We start from the raw sequence: 8,436 nt of genomic DNA on the forward strand, positions 1-8,436 counted from the left end.
AATTTTGCGTGCTCCTTACTGAATTGGCACAGTTGCACCTTTAATATCGGCACGACGACAGTCAAAGACTTGGTTCATTGCAGTCAAAGTTTGGTTCATTATCTCGCCTAGAAGATGTCACTTCTGACTGTGCAGAACTCCCGCACCACTGCTTTGGAAGGTCAGCCTAAATTTTGGTGTTAAGTTCTTTCTAAAGCTGACTAGTCTAGCCATAGCTAACACCAAAAAAATGTCATATTAAACCCAGGAGGGTATGCAAAGCTGCATACTTCTTTGAAACTGAATGATCTGTTGACTTTGGTCACTGTGATTCACAAGTTACCACTTTTCAAAAAACTAAACTGTGTTGATTTAAGCTGGATGAGAGATATTTTGAGTGTTTATTTGCAGTCTGTGGAAGTGTGTGCAAGGAACAATCAAATGCCTCATAGACATTTTACTTTTCTTTCAGGTAAGTGGAGAAATTGTAGAGAGAAGGGCTGAAATTCTGCTTGCAAAAGTTGCAGCAAGTCCTGAAGATTGAAGTTCGGGAACAAATTTCACAGCTATTCAACTTCATGGACAGTTTGCTTATGATTAGTTGCCTGCTCCGTGAGGTTGGGTAAGATGCAACCTTGAGCTGACTTCTGGAGTAAATAGATTTATTAGTTTGTTGAGCTTTTTAATGTATTTTATATTATCTACATCATGTGTGTCAGCTTGTCCCAGCTGCAAGTACTGGTTTCCAAGACTTGGCTGTAACCTGAATATTAATCGTTGCCAATCATTCTGTACAGAATCAAAATCAGGTTTAATATCACTGACATAGGTCATGAAATGTGTTGTTTTGAGAACGTTAGAACAATAGAAAGCCTTTGACAAGAACAGACCATTCAGCCCAACAAAGCTTGTCAAATTCCTATTCACATAGTGTGTTGAAATAACTATTGAGTTTAGATTTGAAAGCCTCTAAGGTAATACTCTCAACTACACACTATGTAGTTTGTTCCATGTGTCCTCAACTTGCTGTGTAAAGAAATGCTTCCTGATGTTAGTCTGAAATCTCCCTTTAACCAGTCCACACCCATGGCCCTGTGTCCTTGATGATGGATTAATTTTGAATTAGCAGCTGGCATCCACCTTACTAATACTCTTCATAATTTTGAACACTTCCATCAAGTCTCCTCTCATTCTACGCCTACTAAGGCTAAAATGATTTAATTCTTTCAATCTTTCTTCATAGTTCATTCCCTGCAGACCAGGAATGAGTCTCGTCGCCTCTCTCTGAACTCCCCAGTGCCTTCACATCCCTCACAAAATATGGAGACCAAAATTGCACTCAGTAGTCAAGGTGTGGCCTCGCAAGTGCATTGCACAGCTTAAGGAGAATGTCTCTTGACTTGATCTCCACTGAGTGCATTATATAGCCCAGCATTCTATTAGCCTTCCTAATCGCTTCTGTGCATTGTCTAGATGTTGACAGTGATGAATATACCAGGTTACCCAAATCCTTCTCATACAGTGCACCTTCTAACTCGAGACCCTCCATTATATATTTATATCTAATATTTCTACTTCCTGTATGTAACATTTTACATTTACTTGCATTAAATTACATCTTCCATTTATCTGTCCACATCTGGATTTGTTTAGATCTAACTGTATTGATTCTACTGCCTGAATGCTATCAGCCCATCTCCCTAATTTTGTGTCATCGGCAAACTTTACTGGTTTATTTGTTATGTGCTTATCCAAATCATTAATGTAATTTACAAACAGCAGCGGCCCCAAAACTGATGCCTGCGGAACCCCGCTTTAAATATCTCTAGGTGTGAAAATGATCCTCTCACCATAAGGGTCTAAGAATAATGGTGCATAGTCCCCTGAAGGTGGAGTCTCATGTGGATAGGGTGGTGAAGAAAGCTTTTGGTATGCTGGCCTTTATAAATCAGAGCATTGAGTATAGGAGTTGGGATGTAATGTTGAAATTGTGTAAGTCATTGGTAAGGCCAAATTTGGAGTATTTTGTACAGTTCTGGTCACCAAATTATAGGAAAGATGTCAATAAAATTGAGAGAGTACAGAGGAGGTTTACTAAAATGTTGCCTGGGTTTCATCTCCTAAGTTACAGAGGAATGTTGAACAAGTTAGGTCTTTATTCTTTGGAGTGTAGAAGGTTGAGGGGGGACTTGATAGAGGTATTTAAAATTATGAGGGGGATAGATAGAGTTGACATGGATAGGCTTTTTCCATTGAGAATGGGGGAGATTCAAACAAGAGGACATGAGTTGAGAGTAAAGGGCAAAAGTTTAGGGTAAGATGAGGGGGAACTTCTTTACTCAGAGAGTGGTAGCTGTGTGGAATGAGCTTCCAGCAGAAGTGGTTGATGCAGATTCGATGTTGTCATTTAAAGTTAAATTGGATAGATATATGGACAGGAAAGGAATGGAGGATTATGGGCTGAGTGCAGGTCGGTGGGACTAGGTGAGAGTAAGAGTTCGGCACGGACTAGAAGGGCCAAGATGACCTGTTTCCGTGCTGTAACTGTTATATGGTTATACGGTTATAAGTCGTCGTTTTCTGTTTTTGAGCCAGTTCTGCACCCGTTCGCACACCTTACCCTGAATCCCTACCTCCAGTAACTTCCTATGGGGGTACCCTGTCAAAAGCTTTCTGAAAGTCCAAATAAATGGTATCATCTGCTCTGTTGTTGTTATAAATATTAGTCGCCTCTTCACAGAGCTCCAGCATACTAGTAAAGCATGATTTCCCCTTTCTGAACTCATGATGGCTTTCTGCTAACATGCCTGTTCTTATCAGCTGCTTTTCCAACTCACTCTTTATTGATTTTTCCATTATCTTACCTACGATACACATTAAGCTACCACCAGATTTACAACCTCGCTCTTTGATCCACAGCACTGTACAAAAGTCTTAAGCACCCTAGCTACATACGTATATGTGCCTAAGACTTTTGCAAAGTACTGTATGTCATGAAATATGTTTTGTGGCATCAGTACATTACAATATATAATAATAAAAACTATAAATTACAATAGGAGGGATATATAAAAATTAGATAAGTAGTGCAAAAAGAGAGAAGTAATACTGAGGTAGTGTTCATGGGTTCATTGTCCATTCAGAAATCTGATGGCAGAGGGGAAGAAGCTATTCTTGAAAGGTTGAGTGATCATCAATTGATACAGCTAGCCAAGAAAGATAATTGACCCATTAGGACTTTGTGTCTTTTAAAAGTGTTAGTCCCATAGTTCTACAAATTTCCCTTTCAGTAGACATCCAGTTCCTTGAGAAAATTGCCTTGCTAGAACTTCTGGGGGAAAGGTGGTAGTTCCATTGGGGACTGGTAGAAATTTCCAGCGTAAGATTCCCTTCCAAATGTCTTGGCATTTTCCTGACCATGCTCCATCATGGCACAAAGCATGAACTTACTATACTATACTATAAGCCTACTGACTCTCATAGCTATCTGGACTATTCCTCTTCTCACCCTGTCTCTTGCAAAAATGCCATCCCCTTCTCGCAATTCCTCCGTCTCCGCCGCATCTGCTCTCAGGATGAGGCTTTTCATTCCAGGACGAGGGAGATGTCCTCCTTTTTTAAAGAAAGGGCTTCCCTTCCTCCACCATCAACTCTGCTCTCAAACACATCTCCCCCATTTCACGCACATCTTCTCTCACTCCATCCTCCCGCCACCCCACTAGGAATAGGGTTCCCCCGGTCCTCACCTATCACCCCACCAGCCTCCGGGTCCAACATATTATTCTCCGTAACTTCCGCCGCCTCCAACGAGATCCAACCACTAAGCACATCTTTCCCTCCCCACCTCTCTCTGCTTTCCGCAGGGATCACTCCCTATGTGACTCCCTTGTCCATTCATCCCCCCCCGTCCCTCTCCACTGATCTCCCTCCTGGCACTTATCCTCTGGTTTCCCCCCCCCCCCCCTTGTCTTTCTCCCTGGGCCTCCTGTCCCATGATCCTCTCATATCCCCTTTGCCAATCAACTGTCCAGCTCTTGGCTCCATCCCTCCCCCTCCTGTCTTCTCCTATCATTTTGGATCTCCCCCTCCCCCTCCAACTTTCAAATCCCTTACTCACTCTTCCTTCAGTTAGTCCTGACGAAGGGTCTCAGCTTGAAACGTCGACTGTACCTCTTCCTAGAGATGCTGCTTGGCCTGCTGCGTTCACCAGCAACTTTGATGTGTGTTTCTTGTTTTTGTATTCATTTTGGGGATCTGGACATGTTACTATCTTTTTATTACTGTTTCTAATTGCCCTTGAAAAGGTAATGGTGAACCAGAAAATTAATGACTAGAATCTTTCCAATGAAAGGAGCCTCACGGTGTTGCTAAGATTTAGGCCCAGTGACTGTGAAGGATCAGTACTGTAATATATTTCCAAGTATGGGTGATGTGTGACCTGTAGGCAGTGGCTTTCCCAGGCATGTGCTGCTCTTTTCCTTCCTGGTGGTAGAAGTCATGAATTTGGGAGGAATCGTTCAAATGTCCTGAACAACCGCAATGCATTTTATGGAGCATCGACACGGCAACCATTATTTGCTAACAGCCAAGAGAAGGAACAGTTGAGGTGGTTGGTGGAGTACCACTGGAGAGTGGGCAGTAATCTGTCATGACTTGTGCCTTGCAGATGACAGAAAGGCCTTGCGATGTCCCCGTATTAAAGGAAGGATTGCCAGCATTGGAGAGGGTCCAGAGGAGGTTTACAAGAATGATCCTGGCAATGAAAGTGTTAACATATGACGAGCATTTAATGGCTCTGGGCCTGTACTCTCTGGTGTTTATAAGAATGAGGGGGGGGATCTCTTGAAACCTACTGAATATTGGAAGGCCTGGACAGAGTTGATATGGAAAGGATGTTTCCAATAACGGAAGAGTTTAACCATGAGGGCACAGCCTCAGAATGCAAGGATGTCCCCTTAGAACAGAGATGAGGAGGAATTTATTTAGCCAGAAGGTAGGGAATCTGTAGAATTAATTGCCACAGATGTCTGTGGAGGCCAAGCCATTAGGAATATTTAAAGCAAAAGTTGATAGGTTCTTGATTAGTAAAGCACTCAAAGAAGAGAGAAGGCAGGAGAATGGGGTTGAGAGGAAAAAAAATCAGCCATGAAGGAAAAGTGGAGTAGATTCGATGGGCTGAATGGCCTATGTTTTATGGTCTTACGTCAGGAGATTACTCACTTACCACAGGACACCCAGCCACTGACCACTCTTGTTGCCATTGGTGGGTCCAACTGAGCTTCTGGCCAAAGGACGCCACAGAATGTTAATGGATAAGTACCCAATAATGGTAATGCATTGAATGCTAAAGACAGGCAGATACACTCTCTCTTGCTGGAGATAACTATTGTCTGACACCTCTGTAGAGCAAATGTTGCTTGCCACTTATCCCATGCCTGAATGTTGCCTGGGTCTTACTGCAAGCACGCACGGCTACCATTGCTTGTGAATGCAACTGAAAATTTTGCAATCAATGGAAAACACTCCACTACTGACCATATGCTGGATGGCAGGAAAGTGACTGAAGTAGCAGCTGAAGACCTGGGACACTGGAACTTTTGCAAAGATTCCCTGTGTACCCCAGGAAACCCTAACGCAATGCAGGACCTCATGATTTAGAAATGGATTGGCTTTCAGGGTTCAAAACAATATTAGTGAACTTGGGAAAAACAGATCCATTATAATTGAATTTGTATCCATAATCCTCTCAGGTAATACATTTGTTGCCCACAGATTAAAGTCACTTCATTTATCTTCCTCTGATGTCTCTTTTGTCAATTATTTTAACTCAAGTGTGCTGGAGATGAGGAAGTAGGTCCAAAAGGTTTCTGTTCCTGATCTCTGTGTTGAATGACCCTGCTGGAACATGTGCAGGTGTGCATTGCTCTCTTGTGGTTCTGCAGCTTGGACTGACAGACTTGGCACTTCCCTCCAGAGCAGGGGTTCCCAAACCGGGGGCAACAGACCCCCCAGTTAATGGTAGGGGTCCATGACATAGAAAAGGTTGGGAACTCCTAGTCTAGAGACACACTGTAGTATAAAATGACTGCTCTTGGAAGAAGGTAGTGATATACGCAGAAGTGAAAGTCTATGTGAAATGAGACACTTTAGGTAACAAGAATTCTATTGAATTGTAAACAGAATAAATTAAAGCAGTTATGTTTTCAATGTCCAATAGAATCATGGAATCATTATGTGACAAAGGCCACTCAGCCCACTGATTCTGTGTTAGCAATCCAGTCAATCCTGTTCCCTATAGCCCTACAAATTATTTTCTCTCAAACCCTTCTCTAATTCCTCTTCAAAGCCCTGAGTGATTCTGTTTTCCCAAACCCAATAGGCAGTGAATTTCAGATCGTAACAAAGGGAAGGTCCTCTCCAACTTCCGCCACCTCCAACGGGATCCCACCACTAAGCACGTCTTTCCCTGCCCCCCTCTCTCTGCATTCCGCAGGGATCGCTCCCTACGCAACTCTCTTGTCCATTCGTCCCCCTCATCCCTCCCCACTGATATCCCCCCTGGCGCTTATCCGTGTAAGCGGAACAAGTGCTACACATGCCCTTACACTTCCTCCCTTACCACCATTCAGGGCCCCAAACAGTCCTTCCAGGTGAGGCAACACTTCACCTGTGAGTCGGCTGGGGTGATATACTGCATCCGGTGCTCCCGATGTGGCCTTTTATATATTGGTGAGACCCGACGCAGACTGGGAAACCGCTTTGCTGAACACCTACGCTCTGTCTGCCAGAGAAAGCAGGATCTCCCAGTGGCCACACATTTTAATTCCACACCCCATTCCCATTCTGACATGTCTATCCACGGCCTCCTCTACTGTAAAGATGAAGCCACACTCAGGTTGGAGGAACGACACCTTATATTCCGTCTGGGTAGCCTCCAACCTGATGGCATGAACATCGACTTCTCTAACTTCCGCTAATGCCCCACCTCCCCCTCGTACCCCATCTGTTACTTATTTTTATACACACATTCTTTCTCTCACTCTTCTTTTTCTCCCTCTGTCCCTCTGAATATACCCCTTGCCCATCCTCTGGGTCCCCCCCACCAGTCTTTCTTCCCGGACCTCCTGTCCCATGATCCTCTCGTATCCCTTTTGCCTATCACCTGTCCAGCTCTTGGCTCCATCCCTCCCCCTCCTGTCTTCTCCTATCATTTTGGATCTCCCCCTCCCCCTCCAACTTTCAAATCCCTTACTCACTCTTCCTTCAGTTAGTCCTGACGAAGGGTCTCGGCCTGAAACATCGACTGCACCTCTTCCTAGAGATGCTGCCTGGCCTGCTGCGTTCACCAGCAACTTTTATGTGTGTTGTCCTCTCCAATTTGGTATTATTTACCCCATCTTCTGAATCTGTGTTCCCTGGTGCTTGCACCCTCATTCATGGGATCAGCTTTAGCCATTCCATCTTAAGTAGTCTTGAGCCTGTAACCAGTGTCAAATCTCTTTTCAAACTTCTTTGCTTCAAGGGCAGATTGATCCAGCTTCTCCAGTCACACCCTGTGTCTGAAATCCATCATCTCACCGTAGTGAATGTTTGTTTCACTCTCTTTTTAGCGTCTGCATGCTTCACGCGGTGTGAGGACTGAAACTTGCTGCAGGACAGTGCGTGATTGGGTAAGAGGTATCAGTGAAATTGTAGGTTAAACTATTATTTCCTGTGTTACGATTATTTAAAGTGATCTGTGATTATCTATATTAAGATGTCTTTTGCTCTCCCTTTCTCAATCTCACAAAGATCAAGTTCGCCCACTTGCTCATCTTGGATGGAAGTTGAAAAGCTCTCGCTGCTCAGCGTGGAAGACGTGTCTACTCACTCACTGACTGTGATTGTGGGGGTTCCTGGCATCGTGATTTAGTAATTAAAGGAATATGGGAAATCACATTGCCAGGGATTACCACACAGTTGCAGAGATGACCAGCTGTAGCAAACAGACCTAGCAGCAAAACTTAAAGCTTGCAAAGTAATGTTTTCCTGTTAAAGTGAGTCACAGGGTGTGAGGTCATTAGCTTGTTTTTTTAGTCCAACTCCCAATGACTTTTTTTTAAAAGAAACAAGATAAATAATGGACTGAGATGAAAGTTTTGCCCTTAGACTGGAAGCAGGAGATTGTTATCCTTCATGTCATCTTCATCCTAGGTTCATGAAGAAGGAGGTTTTGAATTAGAAAAGATTTTATTTAAATTTGCTCTTCAATGTGTGCGCACAACTGTATTGCTCTGCAGAGAGTAGTAAAGTGTTCATCAGCTCAGAACAGAAACAGCCCATACAACTGGTCAGGCCTGAGATCTGTGCTTAAATGGGTAGCTCTATAGCGCACACAACTGGAGCAGAATCTGTTTGGAGTTGGAGTTTATTTCCTGGCTATGGATGAGCTCTGGCAACACTGAAGGAACAGAAATG

At 43.6% G+C, this 8,436-nt stretch overlaps 2 long non-coding RNA genes across 8 annotated transcripts in view; one reads left to right on the plus strand and one right to left on the minus strand.

Annotated features, from left to right (window-relative positions):
- Positions 1–2,722, plus strand: part of LOC140188295 (uncharacterized) — a 28,488-nt gene extending 25,766 nt beyond the window's left edge. For both annotated transcript variants that reach the window (XR_011883267.1, XR_011883266.1), the window contains exon 3: positions 452–2,722. This is a non-coding gene — a long non-coding RNA (uncharacterized lncRNA). The remainder of the gene's footprint in view (positions 1–451) is intronic.
- LOC140188294 (uncharacterized) overlaps positions 1–7,914 on the minus strand; it is a 53,811-nt gene extending 45,897 nt beyond the window's left edge. For 2 of the 6 annotated variants that reach the window (XR_011883264.1, XR_011883263.1), the window contains exon 1: positions 7,236–7,879. This is a non-coding gene — a long non-coding RNA (uncharacterized lncRNA). Of the gene's footprint in view, positions 1–7,235 lie in introns of all 6 variants that reach the window. The other 4 variants (XR_011883262.1, XR_011883261.1, XR_011883265.1 and 1 more) reach the window with 3 other exon arrangements.
- Between the last annotated feature and the right edge of the window lie 522 nt (positions 7,915–8,436).

This window comes from Mobula birostris, chromosome 26, assembly GCF_030028105.1.
Source record: "Mobula birostris isolate sMobBir1 chromosome 26, sMobBir1.hap1, whole genome shotgun sequence".
NCBI classification, from domain to species: Eukaryota; Metazoa; Chordata; class Chondrichthyes; order Myliobatiformes; family Myliobatidae; genus Mobula; species Mobula birostris.